General features: G+C 45.4%; 1 protein-coding gene across 2 annotated transcripts in view; it reads left to right on the forward strand.

The window, feature by feature from the left end:
- The first annotated feature begins 15,339 nt into the window (after nucleotides 1-15,339).
- LOC138246414 (zinc finger and SCAN domain-containing protein 30-like) overlaps nucleotides 15,340-20,538 on the forward strand; it is an 86,461-nt gene continuing 81,262 nt past the window's right edge. For both annotated transcript variants that reach the window (XM_069201010.1, XM_069201012.1), the window contains exon 1: nucleotides 15,340-15,437. The gene's annotated coding sequence lies outside the window, so the exon portion shown is untranslated. The remainder of the gene's footprint in view (nucleotides 15,438-20,538) is intronic.

Here is a 20,538-nt window from a genome sequence, read left to right on the forward strand (position 1 = left end):
TCCTACAATATCAATAGCCTGCTCTTGGTATCCAGCAGGTGATATGTCTTTAGGTTGTAAGGTTGGACCTCCACACAACTCCTCAAAAAGAGACTTCGGTAGGATAGTGTACATGGAACCCGTATCCAGCATGAGTTGAACTTCGTGCCAATTAATGTTAAGCAATGCTTTGGGTCTATTTCTCTTATTTTCCAAGTCCACCCTTTTATTCTATACACTTAATATACTCTCACAAACTTCAATAGGTTTTGGAGGAACGTCGGTGACACATGTGCCCTTGCCCTAATTGCTACTGTTAGAAATGGGGTGTTTGGTTTGCAGTCAGGTTACCCCCTGTCCAAGCAAGGATCCTCACTCTAGTCAGGGTAAAGGAGAATCACCCTCAGCTAACCCCAGCTCACCCCCTTGGTAGCTCAGCACAAGCAGGCAGGCTTAACTTCAGATTTCCAGATGTAAAGTATTTGTACCAATGCACATAATAACTTATTGAAAACACTACCAGAATGACACAACCCAGGTTTAGAAGAATAGGAATTATTTATCTAAACAAAACAAGACCAAACCGAGAAAAATCAAACATACATAAGTCATTAATTTTAAAAGCAAAAGAGTCTTAAATCCTTTTGTAAACAGGTAAAACACTGTTAGCATTGAAAAGTACCTGGATAGCATCAAAATAACACATATGGGCGAATGTGCTTCAAAAAAGGTAAGCTGTGCATCGATTTCTCACCCGCAAGCGAGAATGTGCGTCGTTTCTCCTTCTCTGGTTGGGTCGGTGTGAGCCGTTTTTCCTCTCCGCAGGAGAGCGAAGCGTATATCCGGGCAGCACTCAGGTCCGGGCAGGCGTTGCGTCATTTTTCAGTGCCCAGCAAGGTTTGCGTTGAAAATCCAGCCGCACGGTATCCGAAAAACGTGCAGTGTGAGTTGCGAACTATCAGCCTCCGTTAGCGGTGTTGTGCATCGTTTCTCCAGCCGAGTTTGTCCATCTTCCAGCCGCCCTGCAAGCGGAGCATCGATTTCAGCTGTGAAGCCGGCGGCGCGTTATTTCTCAGCCGCACTCAGGTAGTTGTGGCAAAAATTTCTCCGCACAGCGGTCTGTGCGTGGATTTTCAAGCTTGGCCTGCCAGCTTCACCTGTCAAGGCCCCAGGAACTGGATAGGGCACCACTTGGTAGGGCAGGAGTCTCAGCAGAGAGTCCAGGTGCTGGCAGGGGAAGTCTTTGATGGCCCTCAGACTTAAACAACAGGAGGCAAGCTCAGGACAAGCCTTTGGAGATTTCTTCACAAACAGGAATGCACAACAAAGTCCAGTCTTTGTCCCCTTTCACCAGACAGAAGCAGCAACTGCAGGATAGCTCCACAAAGCACAGTCACAGACAGGGCAGCATTTCTCGTTAGCTCTTCTCCAGGCAGAGGTTCCTTTTGATGTCCAGAAGTGATCTAAAGTCTGTGGTTTTGGGTGCCCTTCTTATACCCATTTTGGCCTTTGAAGTAGGCTTACTTCAAAGGAAAGTCTCTCTTGTTTGTAGAATCCTGCCTTGCCCAGGCCAGGCCCCAGACACACACCAGGGGGTTGGAGACTGCATTGTGTAAGGGCAGGCACAGCCCTTTCAGGTGTGAGTGATCACTCCTCCCCACCCTCCTAGCACAGATGGCTCATCAGGATATACAGGCTACACCCCAGCTCCCATTGTGTCACTGTCTAGAGAGAGAGGTGCAAACAGACCAACTGTCAAATTGACCCAGACAGGGAATCCACAAACAGGCAGAGTCACAGAATGGTTTAAGGAAGAAAATGCTCACTTTCTAAAAGTGGCATTTTCAAACACACAATCTTAAAATCAATTTTACTAAAAGATTTATTTTTAAATTGTGAGCTCAGAGACCCCAAACTCCACGTCTATCAGCTCCCAAAGGGAATCTACGCTTTAATCATATTTAAAGGCAGCCCCCATGTTAACCTATGAGAGGGATAGGCCTTGCAACAGTGAAAACCAAATTTTGCAGTATTTCACTGTTAGGACATATAAAACACATTAGTATATGTCCTACCTTAACCATACACTGCACCCTGCACATAAGGCTACCTAGGGCCTACCTTAGGGGTATCTTACATGTAAGAAAAGGGAAGGTTTAGGCCTGGAAAGTGGGTACACTTGCCAAGTTGAATTGGCAGTTTAAAACTGCACACACAGACTCTGCAGTGGCAGGTCTGAGCCATGTTTACAAGGCTACTACTGTGGGTGGCACAACCAGTGCTGCAGGCTCACTAGTAGCATTTGATTTACGGGCCCTCAGCACCTCTAGTGCTCCGTACTAGGGACTTATTTACCAGTAAATCAAATATGCCAGTCATGAAAATCCAATCAACAATACAATTTACACAGAGAGCATATGCACGTTAGCACTGGTTAGCAGTGGTAAAGTGTTCAAAGTTCTAAAGCCAAGAAAAACAGGTCAGAAAAAATAGGAGGCAGGAGGTAAAAAGATTGGGGATGACCCTCAAAAGGGAAAAGGTCCAACAATACTCTACACATCCTGGTAGTGTCCTATACAGCCACACGTTCTGCATTCTTTATTGTTTGCAAAGCAAAATTTTGCTTCAGAAATATGACTCGCACTACCATAACAATTACAGGTCATATTAGCTTGTCTGGCTGGTCCGGTCATATTAGCTTGTCTTGGTGGTCCGTAATTCTTCCCATTAGTATTGCCAACTTTTACTTCTGTTTCAGATTCTACCCTTGATTTGCTTACAGACCCTATTTCAGACACTTCTCCACTGTGTTTTTTTTCCAGCTCTTTCATACAGAAGTCAGATTGTTCTAATACTTTGGCAAGACTAATAGCATCACCTAAAGTTGGATTTTTGTCAATCGTTTCCTCAGTTTGTTGATGTTGAGTATAAAACTTATATCTCGTCATTACAAGATTTTCTTCTTTGGCATAGCGAATCTCCAATCTGCGTCTAGCTTCTCTAAACACGTCTTGAATGGGCTTGCCATTAAGATCAACAGCTGTAGGTGAATGCCTAAATACCCGCCTACCTTCCTTGCCTAATGCGCTTATTAACAATGCTTTCTTCCTGGCTGGTCGAAAACCCTTTCCATCTATGGCTTCAATATTGTTATCAGACACAAGTATCAAATCTTCCCATGGCATGGATGGCAAACCAGGTTTTACCAAAAACATGGCGGTGGTACCACTGTTACGTGAGTGGGTGTAGTTTTGGTGAATTGAACTGACCCACTATCATTGTTTTCCGATACATCTATGGTTTACTCTATGTGATGTACCAATATATATATATATATAAATATAGTCACTAGGCAAGGGAAAACTACAATTGTAATCTGTGATGGTGTTGACATGCACTATTTCCTCTGGATATTTTTATATTTAGGAAGTATATTCTTCCGAAGTATAAGCGCTTTTGATTGTATGATATGCTACCTTCCAGTATGGTGTGCACATCACCGCAGTAATCACTGTGCATCAGAAGTTCAAGGTGTGCGCAACGCTTCTAGTATGCGCTAACTGGTCACTGAAAGACAGGAATCCTATGTCAGGACCGGAGACGAGGATTATGCAGTACTTTCTTCACTTTTTATTATACAGCAGGTTCAAAGTTCAACAAAAAAACATAACAAACCACAAGTCCCATGAGTCCGTTGTCATAGTAACCATAGTCCAATGAGACTCCGATAGTGCTAACAGTATAAATGCCCACAGACACGTCACTCTCCCTCTTTCTTCACTGCTCCAGTGACAGATAAGTGCCTTTCTGCCTCTGAGCGCGTTATTGCACGTTTTGGTATTTCTAGCGTTTGCAAATTCTTGCTATTTTCACTTTTATTGTAGCAACGCTGTTGCTGCGATGCATTACCGCAGCGCGGTAGGCTGTTTTCAAGCCCGATCGCATTTCAAACGCGGTGACGTGTCGGGCCCTCTAGAGGGCGCGCGTCCCAAAATCAGCACTTTTGTAGCACACAAGTCACTTTGCGCTCAGCGCTATGACTTTTAACGCACCAGGGGTCCCAGCAAGAGCCTAGGCTCTCCTTCTACCCCTCCAACCCCCCAATTTACACCGCGTTGAGGTCTGATTGCACCTTAGAGTGGGAAGTGCGCTCCTGAGCCTTTAAACGCACTTTAAGTGCATTTTTCCTCTATTTTGTAGGCTTGTGGACCTCGTTTGGCTCTTTTATTGACAGAGTGTGATGAGGGCTACCCTGATTATTCTGGGTGTGTTCTGTCAATTTTTTACTCTGAGTCCTGTGATGCAGCCCACTCAAGATCATGATTCTTTTTCCCTCATGTGCCCCGGTGAGGGCCCTTCGCATCGCGTCCTACTCCCCAGGGTGGACGTGCTGCTGTCGCAAGCTATCGCAAGCTATCGCCCAGGCTCTGGCTCCTATTAAGGAGAGCATGGCGCAGCTTGCAGAGCAAGTCTCCAAAGGGCCAGGCATGTTGGGGATGACGGGGGTTGCACCTAGTGCATCACCCAAGAAAGCACGCAAGTGGGACATCGAGCTTTTAGCCGAGGTTCCCAGTAGAGTGTGCACGCGCAGACACAGTTACCCTGCTGGGAGGGCTCCATACCCAGAAAATAGGTAAAAAGCTTCACCATAAATTGGACCTTCTTGTGGGGTCACCTTCGGGCATTGCAGGGGACTCTGAGTGGGACTCTTCCTCGGTGGAGGAGGTAGAATCTGTCCGTCCTTGGCGTCCGGGTGCCTCCCTACTGGACACGCAGGATCCAGGGGATTCGGATTCAGACATGTTTGAGCCGGAAGGAATTTACCATCCTCGCTCTTCAGAACGGCGCCCAGACCAAAAAGTGGCAGACTACAGGGAGTGCAGAATTATTAGGCAAATGAGTATTTTGACCACATCATCCTCTTTATGCATGTTGTCTTACTCCAAGCTGTATAGGCTCGAAAGCCTACTACCAATTAAGCATATTAGGTGATGTGCATCTCTGTAATGAGAAGGGGTGTGGTCTAATGACATCAACACCCTATATCAGGTGTGCATAATTATTAGGCAACTTCCTTTCCTTTGGCAAAATGGGTCAAAAGAAGGACTTGACAGGCTCCGAAAAGTCAAAAATAGTGAGATATCTTACAGAGGGATGCAGCACTCTTAAAATTGCAAAGCTTCTGAAGCGTGATCATCGAACAATCAAGCGTTTCATTCAAAATAGTCAACAGGGTCGCAAGAAGCGTGTGGAAAAACCAAGGCGCAAAATAACTGCCCATGAAGTGAGAAAAGTCAAGCGTGCAGCTGCCACGATGCCACTTGCCACCAGTTTGGCCATATTTCAGAGCTGCAACATCACTGGAGTGCCCAAAAGCACAAGGTGTGCAATACTCAGAGACATGGCCAAGGTAAGAAAGGCTGAAAGACGACCACCACTGAACAAGACACACAAGCTGAAACGTCAAGACTGGGCCAAGAAATATCTCAAGACTGATTTTTCTAAGGTTTTATGGACTGATGAAATGAGAGTGAGTCTTGATAGGCCAGATGGATGGGCCCGTGGCTGGATTGGTAAAGGGCAGAGAGCTCCAGTCCGACTCAGACACCAGCAAGGTGGAGGTGGAGTACTGGTTTGGGCTGGTATCATCAAAGATGAGCTTGTGGGGCCTTTTCGGGTTGAGGATGGAGTCAAGCTCAACTCCCAGTCCTACTGCCAGTTCCTGGAAGACACCTTCTTCAAGCAGTGGTACAGGAAGAAGTCTGCATCCTTCAAGAAAAACATGATTTTCATGCAGGACAATGCTCCATCACACGCGTCCAAGTACTCCACAGCGTGGCTGGCAAGAAAGGGTATAAAAGAAGGAAATCTAATGACATGGCCTCCTTGTTCACCTGATCTGAACCCCATTGAGAACCTGTGGTCCATCATCAAATGTGAGATTTACAAGGAGGGAAAACAGTACACCTCTCTGAACAGTGTCTGGGAGGCTGTGGTTGCTGCTGCACGCAATGTTGATGGTGAACAGATCAAAACACTGACAGAATCCCTGGATGGCAGGCTTTTGAGTGTCCTTGCAAAGAAAGGTGGCTATATTGGTCACTGATTTGTTTTTGTTTTGTTTTTGAATGTCAGAAATGTATATTTGTGAATGTTGAGATGTTATATTGGTTTCACTGGTAATAATAAATAATTGAAATGGGTATATATTTTTTTTTGTTAAGTTGCCTAATAATTATGCACAGTGATAGTCACCTGCACACACAGATATCCCCCTAACATAGCTAAAACTAAAAACAAACTAAAAACTACTTCCAAAAATATTCAGCTTTGATATTAATGAGTTTTTTGGGTTCATTGAGAACATGGTTGTTGTTCAATAATAAAATTAATCCTCAAAAATACAACTTGCCTAATAATTCTGCACTCCCTGTATGTGGCGAGCAAGATTCGCCAACCTCTGGACAAAGAGGTTCGGGCTTGACTGAAGGCTGAATGTCCACGCCCTACCTTACCCAACAAGAACGTCAGGGACCCAAAGAAGGGGATAGATCAGTCTTGGCGGGCATGTCAGGACAAGCTCCTGGATGTCGTGGGACCCCTCGATAAAGCGCAGTCTTCAATCAAAAATATTTTTCCCGGCAAGGTTTTTGGAGGGGCCGGACGAGGTAAGGGTTGCTCTTCCGGCCGCTAGTTCTAGCAAGGTCCTGGTTCCTTCAGACAGACCAGATGGTGGGATGGTCGCCAGGGAACCTTCTTCCTCAACAGGGGCAAAGTAAAAGGCAGAGCGAGTAGGATCGTCCGATGAGCAGCCAATGCCCCAGGAGGCACTTCGGGTAAGGATTACCCCTTCTTCCCCTCAAATTCTGGGGGGGAGGTTACGTTTGTTCAAACGAAATTGGGAACTCATAACTTGAGATGCGTGGGTTTTGCAGACGGTGTCTGGTTTCCACATAGAGTTTTGGGGAACTCCGATACAGGAAGAACTTCCCAGGCCTTTGTTTTTTTCAGCAACAGATTCCAACCTCATAGATACAGAGGTCCAAGAACTTCTGCCCAAAGGCGCTATATGTACCTCATCTCTCCACCCAAGAGGTTTTGTCAGCAATCTTTTTCTGGTGGAGAAGAAGGACAAAGGGTTTCACCTCGTGATCAACCTTCGGTCTTTCAACGACTGGATGGTATATTGACATTTCAAAATGGAGGGTATACACTTGCTCCGGGATATCCTCCTACGGGGAGATTGGATGGTCCGTCTGGACCTCAAAGTTCGAATTCACCTCTCTCCCGTTCAGACTGTCGTCAGCTCCTTGGTGCTTTACCAAGCTCCTCAAATCGGTGGTAGAATTCCTCTGTTTCCGTTATATACCTGGACGATATTCTCCTAATGGATCATTCCAGGTTGCAACTCACATCCAACGCAAACATGACTATTGCTCTACTGCAGGACCTGGGGTTTGCGATCAACCAGCAGAAATCCGATCTGCTTCCCTCGCATGCAATTGTTTTTCTGGGTTTCCTCATAGACTCCCAGGCATCATCTCTCAGTCTCCCGCTGCAGAAGATCTCCAAAATCAAGAAGGAGTTGCGGATAGTTCTGAGACGCGACAAGATCTCGCTTCAACAACTTGCCAGAGTGGTGGGGTTACTCTCCTCGTCGATTCAGGCCATTTTTCCAGGCTCCCTTCACTACAGGGCTCTCCAACGGCTCAAAGCCCATCACCTTTGCCGCGGTCTCACATATTCCGAACTGGTCTCTCTCAACCCGAAGGCCAGAACGGAGTTGCAATGGTGGCTGGACCACATGGAGGCATGGAATGGCAGGATAATTTTTGGTTCCTCCCCGACCTAGTCATAGAGTCGAATGCCAGCCTACATGGATGGGGAGCCCGCTGCGGGGACATATCCTTCGGGGGACGTTGGACCCCTCAGGAACTCCACATGCATATCAATTGTCTGGAGCTTCTAGCGGGCTCGTTTGCGATCAAGTCTCTGACTCGGGACAGGGTCTCTTGTGTGGTCCTACTTCGGATGGACAACGTGTCTGCGGTGCAGTACCTCAACTGTCTTGGGGGCACTCTGTCGAGGGCCCTAGAGGACCTAGCGAAAGACTTTTGGCACTTTTACCTCGCACATCAGATATCCGTCACAGCGGAGTATCTTCCGGGTTCCCAGAACGCTTTGGCGGACTGGAACTCCAGGTTCCTGCTGGATTCCAGTGATTGGCAGCTGGACCTGATCTTTTTCGAGGCGATTATGGCTTGGTGGGGTCCTTGTTTGGTGGACCGCTTTGCCTCCAGGTGAAACACCCATCTTCCTCGATAATTCAGCTGGCACCCGGATCCGGGAGCAGAGGCAGTGGATGCCTTTCTGCAGAACTGGGGCCCACTCCAGGGGTATGCTTTCCCCCCTTTCCTACTGATTCCGAGAGTATCAGCCCAGGTACGTCGCCAGGAAGCGACAGTCATCTTAGTGACCCCCCTGTGGCACTCCCAAGCATGGTTTCCACCTCTTCTGGAGCTCTTGTGCGACTTTCCTCTCCGATTTCCGGTTTTTCCTTCGATCCTTTGTGATGCAATGGGTCACTTCCACCCTCTGGTCCTTCAGGGCCATCTATCCCTGGTGGCCTGGAAGATTTCAGGACTCGATGGCAAGATTGCCGACTTTCGCAGGAAGCTCAAGGCTTCATCGCCCAGGCCTGGGCTCTGGTACAGGTCTGCATGGCCTCGATGGGCCCGCTGGTGTATGGACAGGCATACAGATCCCATGGGGGCCCACATTACTGATATCCTGAATTTCCTAGCAGAACTTGCGGCTGCTGGTTTGTCGCATTGTACAGTGAATTCCTTTAGGTCGGCTATCTTGGCGGGTCATCCCCTTCTTGATAATCAGCCAGTAGGAGCTCACCCACGGGTGTATAAGCTTCTCAAGGGTATCAGACTTTCCCGTCCTCCGGAACCCAGGTACTCGGAGCTATGGGATGTCAATCTAGTTCTACATCTGTTATCCTTGTGGCAGGACAATCAATATCTCTCTAGGAAGGAGTTATCGGCTAAACTAGCGATGCTGCTGTGCCTCATATCCTGCAAAAGGGTTTCGGACGTCAGAGCCTTGGATGTTTCAGGTAGAGTGTTTTCTCCGGATGGAGTAACTTTTACAGTTGCCCATAGGACCAAATGTAATACCAGGCCGGTGTCTTACCCGGCATTCCCACTCTCTCCCAAACTGTGCGTGGTACGATGCTTAAAGACGTATGAGGAGGTGACAGCTGATCTTCGTCCTCCGGGTGAATGTCAGCTGTTGATATCACTGAAGAAACTCTTTAAAGCGGTCTCCTCCCCTACCATTGCAAGGTGGATCAGATTAATCCTAGCAGAAGCTGGTATTGACATACAAGTTTTTGGGGTTCATTCGACCAGAGGCGCCATGGCCTCCAAGGCTGTTCACATGGGCAGTAGGTTGGAGGACATCATGAATGCAGGGGATTGGTCCTCGGAGTCGGTCTTTAAAAAATTCTATTTTAAACCGATTCACAAGTGTAGGAGGCTGGCCTGGCTTGTAGTGGGTACCTTGTGGTACTTACACCCTGTGCCAGGTCCAGTTATCCCTTATTAGTAGAATAGGGGTGTTTCTAGCAGCTTAGGCTGACAGAAGGTAGCTATGGCAAAGCAGCTTAGGCTGAACTAGGAGACATGCAAAGCTCCTACTATACCACTTATATCATATAGCACAATATCATAAGAAAACACAATACTCAGTTACTAAAAATAAAGGTACTTTATTTTTATGACAATGTGCCAAAAGTATCTCAGTGAGTACCCTCAGTTAGAAGGTAAGTAATATACTCAAGTTATATGTACACGAACCCAAAACAGGTAAGCAATAGTAAGAAAAGTAATGCAAACAGTGTAGAATTACAATAGGATGCAATAGGTGAACATAGGTCTAGGGGCAACACAAACCATATACTCCAAAAGTGGAATGTGAATCACGAATGGACCCCAGACCCATGGGAGCTTGTAGAGGGTCGCTGGGACTGTAAGAAAACAGTCAGGGTGTCCAAGATACCCCACCCCAAGACCCTGAAAAGTAGGAGTAAAGTACCTCTACTGCCCCAATAGAACACAATAGTCGTGATAGGGGGATTCTGCAAGAACCACAAACACCAGCAAAGCACTGAAGATGGATTCCTGGGTCTGAGGACAAGGGACCAAGTCCAAGAGTCGCAATAGTGTCCGGGGGGAGCAGGAGTCCAGGAAACCCCGGATGAAGGTGCAAGAAGGCTGCCTCTGGGTGGAAGAAGCCAAGGATTCTGCAACAACGAAAAGGGCTAGGAACTTCTCCTTTGGATGGAAGATGTCCCACGGCGTGCTGGAGGTTGCAGAAGTGTTTCCATGCAGAAATACAGCGAACAAGCCTTGCTAGCTGCAAGGGTCGTGGTAGAGGTTTTTGGGTGCTGCTGGGGACCAGGAAGGACCAGGATGTCGCCCCTTGGAGGAGGAGACACAGGGGGCTCTCAGCAACTCAGAGAGCCCCACAGAAGCAGGCAGCACCCACAGAAGTACCGGAGCAGGCACTTAGAAGATTTGTGAACCGGAGCTGGCTCAGAGTCACAAAGGAGGGTCCCACGACGTCTGAGTCCAACTCAGAGGGTTGAGCACTGCAGGACGGAGTGCTGGGGACCCTGGCTAGGTTGTGCATGAAGGAATCCTTGGAGAAGTGCACAGAAGCCGGAGCAGCTGCAAATCACGCAGTACACAGGTTTGCAGTCTAGCGTGGGGAGGCAAGGACTTACCTCCACCAAACTTGGACTGAAGGATCACTGGACTGTGGGGGTCACTTGGATATAGCTCCTGTGTTCCAGGGACCACACTCGTCGAGATGAGAGGGGACCCAGAGGACCAGTGATGCAGTCTTTTGGTGCCTGCGTTAGCAGGGGGAAGATTCCGTCAACCCACAGGAGATTTCTTCGGGATTTCCAGTGCAGGGTGAAGGCAGACAGCCCTCAGAGCATGCACCACCAGGAAGCAGTCGAGAAAGCCGGCAGGATTAGGTGCTACAATGTTGCTGGTAGTCGTCTTGCTACTTTGTTATGGTTTTGCAGGCGTCCTGGAGCAGTCAGTGATCGATACTTGGCAGAAGTCGAAGACGGAAGTGCAGAGGAACTCTGGGGAGCTCTTGCATTCGTTATCTGAAGAATACCCCAGAGGAGAGACCCTAATTGGCCTGAAAAGGAGGTTTGGCTACCAAGAAAGGAGGCTTGGATACCAAGGGAGGTCAGAGCCTATCAGAGGGTGTCTCTGACATCACCTGCTGGCACTGGCCACTCAGAGCAGTCCAGTGTGCCCCCAACACCTCTGTTTCCAAGATGGCAGACGTCTGGGACACACTGGAGGAGCTCTGGGCACCTCCCCTGGAAGGGACTGGTCAGGGTATTGGTCACTCCCCTTTCCTTTGTCCAGTTTCGCGCCAGAGCAGGGCTTGGGGGTCCCCGAACCGGTGTAGACTGGCTCATGCAGAGATGGGCACCATCTGTGCCCATCAAAGCATTTCCAGAGGCTGGGGGAGGCTACTCCTCCCCAGCCCTTCACACCTATTTCCAAAGGGAGAGGGTGCAACACCCTCTCTCAGAGGAAATCCTTTGTTCTGCCTTCCTGGGCCGGTGCTGCCCAGACCCCAAGGAGGGCAGAATTCTGTCTTAGGGGTTGGCAGCAGCAGCTGCAGTGGAAACCCCGGAAAGGCAGTTTGGCAGTACCCGGGTTCTGTGCTAGAGACCCGGGGAAATCATGGAATTGTCACCCCAATATCAGAATGGTATTGGGGTGACAATTCCATGATCTTAGACATGTTACATGGCCATGTTAGGAGTTACCATTGTGACGCTGTACATAGGTAGTGACCTATGCATAGTGCACGTGTGTAATCGTGTCCGCGCACTCACAAAGTCCGGGGAAATTGCCCTGAATGATGTGGGGGAACTTTGGCTAGTGCCAGGGTGCCCACACACTAAGTAACTTGGCACCCAACCTTCATCAAGTGAGGGTTAGACATATAGGTGACTTATAAGTTATTTATGTGCAGTGAAAAATGGCTGTGAAATAACGTGGACGTTATTTCACTCAGGCTGTAGTGGCAGGCCTGTGTAAGAATTGCCTGAGCTCCCTATGGGTGGCAAAAGAAATGCTGCAGCTCATAGGGATCTCCTGGAACCCCAATACCCTGGGTACCTAAGTACCATATACAAGGGAATTATATAGGTGTACCAGTGTGCCAATGAGAATTGGTAAATTTAGTCACTAGCCTGCAATGACAAATTTTGAAAGCAGAGAGAGCATAAACACTGAGGTTCTGGTTAGCAAAGCCTCAGTGATACAGTTAGGCACCACACATGGAACTCATACAGGGCACATACTATGAGCACTGGGGTCCTGCCTAGCAGGATCCCAGTGACACAAGGGCTAAAACAAACATACATACAGTAAAAATGGGGGTAACATGCCAGGCAAGATGGTACTTTCCTACAACGAGGCGGCCTCATTGGTGGTGAGTAAGCTTTGAACTTGCATAATCCTCGCCTCCGATCCTGACATAGAATGCGAAATTTCCTAGCTAACGTGAAGGAAAGTTTCAATTCTTTTAAGGACACAGAGGTGAGGATTATTCCATCCTACACGTAATACGTGTCCTGCCCGCCCAGAAGCTGTTGTTTGGAATTTGTACAAAGGTGGTATTCTCAGGTTATATTGTACTATATATGCTCATATGTATTGATCTTGCATTTGCTGTGATTACTTGTACTTGAACTACTCTGTAGATTTTGTTTTTTCTTCTGGTCTAGAACCTTTACTATGTGAGATTACAGGTTTTCAGTTGCTTCATGATTTGTGGTTTCGCCTGGTTTAATTTTGTATGTTTTTCATAGGATCGAAGGCAGCGGCCACTTGCTGAACCAGATCTCCCTTCGCAGTGAAGTTGAGGGAAAGTGAGGTGTCCGTGGGCATTTATACTGTTAGCACTATCGGAGTCTCATTGGACTATGGTTACTATGCCAACAGACTCATGGGACTTGTGGTTTATGTTTTTTTGTTGAACTTTGAACATGCTGTATTATAAAAAGTGAAGAAAGAACTGCATAATCCTCGCCTCCGTGTCCTTAATAGAATTGAAACTTTCCTTCACGTTAGCTAGGAAATTTCGCATTATCACTGTCTAATCATGCGTGATCGGGTGTGCGCATCACCGTTATTGCTCCTGACAGGATTTACGATTGTTTTATTTGCACTCCAAAAATCCTTTGGCTTAAGAAGGCTGCCACATCCAACTTGTGTCTGATGTATGTTATGTGCAGACGGTCTGTGTATTCAATCAGTTACAATCAGTTCCTCCTGAGTCAGTTACTAAACCCAAGATGGCCACCAGTTGCGGCAGTGACATGACGCATTACTTCCAGTTCCGCCTTCAGTTTATCATAGTTCACTTACTTTCCAAATAATTTCTTTTACCGCCTGCTGCGTCCATTCCTCACTGTACTCCCGCTACAATGCCGTGACTGTCAGCCAGTAAAATGCTTCATGCTCTACAGGCACCGTATCAGTTTACTCCACTTTACCTCTGTAACTACAGCACCTCCTTCTTACAACACTGGCCAGGCACTCGTCGCCAAATTGTTGTAAAGGGTCACTCGGGAGACACTTTAAGGAGACAAGTAAGTCGTGTTTATTGAGCAACAACACATAGCGAACCGCCCCTTGCTGGCCAGTGTTTTCAACTGTCCCTTCAAGAACATTAATTGTTTAAAGATGTGGAATTCTGCTGCAGCACAACCTGATACCTTGAGGCAGCAGCGCAAAGGCTAAAAATACATAATATCATAGATGTATACCTGAATAGAGCAAGATCTCAAAGCTCTGGTTCAGCTATGTACACTAAACTACTGCAACTCTCTCCTACTTGTCTTCTTAAGATTCATCTCTTTCCACTAAAAGCAGTCTTACATTTGGTAGCACGTTTCCTCTTTTGGGGACGGGGGTGGTAAAAGAAATTACAATAATTCATCGATTCTGGTAACAATTCACTGGCTTCCCAGTGAAACTATGGCTATATGCAAAATAACACAGAAGGCCAAACACGCTTCCACTCCAAGTTACTTGGCTGACAAACTTAAGTTTTCTGTTGGTGCTAGACCCTCACAGAATGCAAAAAGCCTGCTGCTAGTACACCAACCTTTCCAAAGGGACAATTTACGGCTCAATCTTTTTAGGGAAGTGTAACCTGGCTCAGGAACTCCTTACCTCCACAAAATAGGCACAACTACCTTGCTGGCTATCTTTAAATCTAAAGCCCTCCCTTTTGAGAGACATTCTAGTTCATCTATTCGCCAATCTACCCCTGTGAGTTTTGAAGATCACCTCTCTCCCTCGATTTCACTGGACACCTTCATGAATTTTGCCTAATCCTGTTACATACATGCCAACATTTAATAAGAGAACAGCTGGAGATTTCTAGTAAAGAAAAATCCGGATTTCCCCCGCCTGACTTCTATTGGGGCTCCTGAATGTGGTTACTGTTATGTATAGGATTTGCAAGTCTGCTGCTGCATGATCGGATATTAGATAAGTAACTGTACAGTTTTTTCCTTACACGTAAGGAGCACGGGGAAAGCGCTACGCAGGCAGAGAGAGTGTGTTGCAAGTGCTGTGTGCTGGCCTGCAGCAGCAGGTTAATGGAACTGCATATTTCGAGTTACACAAAACCAGACACTGTCAGCTGAAGCCCGCAGAGGGATCGGAGGCGGAAGACTAGCCTTGAAACCGGGAGTCTCCCGCCTGAATCGGACGGGTTGACACGCATGCTGTTACTCAACAGGTATGAATGCTGGAATGTATACCTTACTTTAATGCTCGTCTATCGTAAATGCCCATACACTCTAGAGCAATGTGATTTACATGCCTTACGTAATGACGTAGTCTCGCTCTGACACATTGGGGTAAAAGTAGGGTTGCACAAAACTGCATAAATGAAAAGACCGTTATTTACAACGATCCAACGGTACAACCATCCTCACTCTCACCACGCTCTGCTTCGTATTGCTACTTTACTATACCACCTTCATTCCCGCCCAGGGCAGCAGACAGCAGAACCATAGTCTGCTCAGCCCAACAGACTGTCACCGGCTTTGTCCATGACAGCTATGACAATGGCACGTATGAACTCCACAGCCAATCAGAACCTTGGAATTCTGTTTATCGGCACTGCTACTGGCATATGTGTTCCAACGCACCAATCACGTGTCAGTTTACACATTAGCAGTACTTCCTAGTCCCAGATGCCGCCCAGAATATTTTGAGCCCCAAGATTGGATGCTATGTGACCTGGAAGTGTAAGATGAAGGCAAAATGACATCCGTTAAAAATCAACAATGGAAGATGAACAGTAGACTGAGTTCACGGGAGGTTTTTGTAAGTAGTGTATAAGAGGTCAGTTTAAGCCACAGGAAGATAGTGTAGTTAGTAGACCTGTCGTTAGATCTAGATGTAATATGCATGCTGTGGTCCCCAGTGCCAATAGTATGTATATCTTATAATTTTAATGTACCCTCTCTAAATACGTATGTGATGCTAGCCTGTAGGTGGTCAAATCTAATTCAGCGAAGAATGAGCGTGATTAATGTGACGGTCTGTGAACTCTAGATAGACGAGGGTTTGGAAGTTACCAAATGTAGCACTCGCTAGAAACTCTGTGTGTGTTTTTCTCTATTGTAATTGAATTTCTGTCGTAACACTAGTTGGGTTAGAGGTAGGAGGCTTCGGGTATTTATTAGGTTCCCTGCTTTAGAAATACCTACCTTCTAAACTGATGATCCTTATTTGATTGCATGTCACAACTCAGTGTTGAGAGCGTTCAGTGTATATCTGCAATGGGGTCAGCCACATGGAATAGCAGGGTGACATGAAGATGAAGTCCTCCGTAGCAAGATGCCCTTAATGCCTTCAGATACGTCCTCATAAAGATCAGCTGAATATAGCGGAAAGATAATATTTGCTAGAAGGCAACCTAGCATTACGTCGCATGTTGTATTGTTGGCCCAGGATTCAATTTTCCCTATTTGTTAATTTCTGTGGCCATGTGCCAGAATGCATAAGTACTCAGGGTAAAACATACTAATTACAATACATATATTTGTTTAAAAAATGTAGGTATTAATTAGACCTAAGTGTATAGGAAATGCCGTTTAATTTGTCAAAAATGCAAGATTTAATGTTCAAATGTAACATTGCTTTCTCAGTAGTTATTAAATGCTGCACCTGAGTCGCACCATTTCCAAAAAATTGAAGGGTAGTATTTTTCTAGTTCAAATATTAAAGCTGTTTAATAATCACAGGTTTTACAATCTCAATCATTTCTTTGGTTAAAGTGAATCTTACTATCATAAGTGCTCCAACAGCCAAATACCAACACGCGGACCCCTTTGACACCTCAAAGGACGCCATTGCTATTGCAAAAAGAAATCGTGAATCAGATTTTAGTTTAGCGCAAGGAGAGATACGCACAGACTCTGTATAGCCACATTGATCTGGCTGCATGTTGCATAAATTACCGAGACGTGTCTATATTACCGATGTCCAAAAAAGGCTCTCAAATTACATAATTCCTTCTGAGTTTATACATTTATCTCTATCATAAGTAGTTTTAGAAAACGCACATTAAAAAAAGAAATGCAGGAGAGGAAAGGTACATTTTTGATTAAACAACTCAAATCAATTCCCCTGGAGGGGGAAACCCCCTTGGATCAAACGGTGAATCCCACTGCCCCAAGCACATCTCTTCCATCCATCTCTTGAAATGTTATCGAACATTCAAGGATTGGAGCCCAAATAGTTGAACCACGCGAGGCAGGCACTGCTCCTTTTGCTCCCTAATGACGTTTTTGTAGCACAAATTGCTAAAACACAGAACTGAGTGAAGTCGTGAGCTATAGAAGTGTTCTTTTCTAGTTAGAATGTTTCTACAGAAATCAAACACAGTGACAGAACGTGTCTGCCTGCAGTCATGCTGCACTTTGCATGTGACTCCTTAAAGAGCTGTTACGCGAGGGGCAAACTCTGTGGGAACACGAAGACCTATTTTATTAATTGTTTTGATAATTGTTTAAATGTGGCCACTGTGATGTTGAGCCTCTTAGAAAACTGTTCTCTTTATCGAGCCAGGAAAATCAGGAGTAACATAAAAAATATATTGCATTTGCAAAGACAAGAATTTTGCCTTTTGGCCTTGAAAATGTAGACCTACTGCCTTTGCAGATGCTTTTTGCAGATGATGTTTAGCATTTGCAAAAATAGATATACGTATTGCTGACAGAAAAAGCATGATTATGATGATGTATATGAGAGCATGCATTATTATGCATCATGATGCTAGAAGGAATGAAAGGCTTAGAATAACATACAAGTAAATGTGATTTACAAGAAAGCCAACCAGTGGGCTGTCCCTCAGCCCACAGTAACTATTGGTGTTATTCACAATAGATTTTCAACCAGAGACTGTGTGCGTGTGTGTGTGTACGAAAGTGAGTAGAAAGGATCAAATCAATAGGTAGGGATAGTTGTATAAATAGACGGAGACCCTTGACACTGCCTTAAAGGCGGCTAAAAGGGATAAAAGAATAACGGAATAATTACTGCATATATTAACCAGTCAAAACAGGTTAGTGACAAATCTAAGAACTCATCGATTCTGGAAAATGAGAAAACTATTAATGATCTGGCTGGCCATACCCCCAGTGCTGTGTATAGACAATGCAAAAATATGAGAGTTATGATTGTTGGAAGCCACTTGCAAATTTCAAAGCAGGTACATGGGTGGCAGAAGAACCATTGGGTTTCTAACCATGTGGAGATAGTAAGGCATGCAAATATAGCTCTTCTAGGACAGATTATCCTTCCCCTTTAGTAATAAACAGCACAAAATCAAGAAATACATCACAAGGAAATCTGATTATGTAATCTATTGCATTGAGTGCCTCTGTCAATGCAAATACATAGCTAACACCACCTCACTAGAACACATCTGCTACAAATGGTAATGCTCCAAAATACCCTATTGCACAACATTTTGAGAAGAAACACGCAAGTGATTGGCGTAAGGTGCAATTTTTTTAGACTCAAGCCACCCTAACTCATTGATACTCAAAGTACATTCTATGAGCTGCTTGCAGCCCCTGGTGAATAGCTGTACTGGGCTGCTGTTTACTGGAAAGCATTAACATTCAGAAAGATAGTAAATATATGGGAAAGCATTTATTTACAGGTTAACTGAAGTAAAAGAAAATTAGCTAATAAGGGTCTTGCACCACTTAACTTTAGAAATATTCATTTTTAAATATGTCTTGCAAAAACGTGTAAAAATGGAATACTGTCTCTACAAAAATCCAAAAAAAGTGTATTTCTTTAACATACAGAAGTGTTTCAACCCAGTACTTCAGATTATATCAGTGCATTGAAAATTAATTTTTAAAATTGATAGTTTTCGAAAATGAACATAGAAATGTTCATGCCTCCTCCCACCCTGACAACCATTCTAACAGTGAGCTAAGATGCAAGTCAGTTGTCTCTGTAGGTGGCCTGGGTTGTTATTATACATGGACAACATAATTTATTAACTCAAACAGAAGGTTTTGTACAGTGCACATGCTGCACTAATGTACTTCAAGGGAATCTAATATAGCCTTGTAGCCTGCTGTAGCTGGCTATACTGACCATTAAAGACCTGACTGATGGCAAGGGCCTTTAGCAAGGGAGCTGGACTTTAATGGCCGGCATAGTCCAGCTATGAAGGGCTATAGGGTTATTAGAATGTTCCGCCACTGGAAGGCATAATGTTCTAATAAATAAAACAAGGGCCTCATGAAGAGCAAGAGGATTTGAATCCCCTTGGGCTTCATGAGGCCTTTGTTCCAGCTGTTGCTGTGAAAGTCACATATTAGAATATTGGAGCTCCGGCTTCTTCCAGACATTAGAACCCCAGAGCACTCCGTTGTCTTCAGTGGGGCTCACAACATTGTTCTAATACGTGATGAAGAATAAAGAGGAAGCAAAGTGAAATAAAACAATTGCCTCGGATCAGACAATTGTGTAAAGTGGGGAAGCCGGGATTGATCCCAGTTTTTCTGAGTTCACATTGTGAAATCCTATTTCGTTCCAGTTCAGTAGGCAAGTTGTTTCCTTCATACACTTGATTCTCCCAATATGATAGCAAGCAGAGAAGGATTACTCCATCATGAGGTAGAAGAATGGCGATTCAGATAATGCAGTATTGTCAAAACTATGACTCTTCTAGGGAGTAAGGGCTCAATTTAGATGGGATTATAGAATGAAACCTTCAAAATAACTCCATGACTCACTGTCCTCATCATTTACGTGCTTCGCTTCCCCTAAGCCCACCTTACACCCCCCAAGCTCCACTCCCACCATGCTGGCTTAAGCGTGGTCCTTTGGCACTCTAAAAACCATACTCTTTGGCCCCTTCTGAAAATGTTTGTGAGTATCCATGCCCTACATCAGAGGGAGCTAAATAGATGTCACAGTGTATGTAAACTTGAGTATGAGTACATTATACATTTGGAAACCTGGTAACCAAGGGTTCAATATGAGCAAGGAGAACTAGCCACTGATTTACCGGTATGAATTGTCTGTTATATATGCCTGCTGCTATGTTCTCTAGTACCTAGGATGAAATTCTCTTTTTAATAAGATTTTATTTATGACAAGAATTGACCCCAAGGGTTAGTTTAATATGTTTTGATAATATTATCTAATTTTATTTGCAAGATATGTTCCTTTCCCATCATTTACATTTGAAGCCCATTCGGCATGATCTGACTATTTACCCTTAGAGGATATGTTTGTACATCGGTAGATGTTGGACATTAACATGAATCCAAAGAAATATTTTGACGTATAAATGAGTGAAAGGATATAGAATGAATTGGATATAAGCCCAAGTGGGAGTTATTTACTTTGATATGGCGCTCGAATAATATCATAGCATTAATAATAATATAAGGAATGGTAAGGGATATGAAATGTTTTATGGTTATTGTGCACATTTCCTCCTTTTTGGGGCACTAATATTGAGTTGAGTATCAGTAGAATAAATTTGAGTGATAAAAACTTTGATATTCCGTCATAAGAAATCCGACTGTAAGGTAATTTTGTGTTTTCTACGTCTACACCTTCACATATTGAAAATCACCCGGAAGACTGAACTCACGGGCGAAAACTCACACAGGTGCCGCAGGTGGCGGGTGGCTCACGTCGGAGTGCAGAGCGGCGCGGCGCGGAGTACGGACGCTGCAGCTGCCGCCGCCTCCACCACCGCTACTGCTGCATTTGGGGGGGGGCGCGAGGGCCCGTGGGGGGGAAAACCTCTCCGAGGATAATCTCGGTTGGCTCGAGGCGAGGAGCTTGGAGCTGGATTGAGCGGCTCCTTACCGGCTCGCGCCCCCCAGCGCGGCGAGATCTCCTGCACGCCTCTGCTGCACCAGAGAGCGCCGAGGGACGA

This window comes from Pleurodeles waltl, chromosome 7, assembly GCF_031143425.1.
Source record: "Pleurodeles waltl isolate 20211129_DDA chromosome 7, aPleWal1.hap1.20221129, whole genome shotgun sequence".
In the NCBI taxonomy this organism is placed as follows: Eukaryota; Metazoa; Chordata; class Amphibia; order Caudata; family Salamandridae; genus Pleurodeles; species Pleurodeles waltl.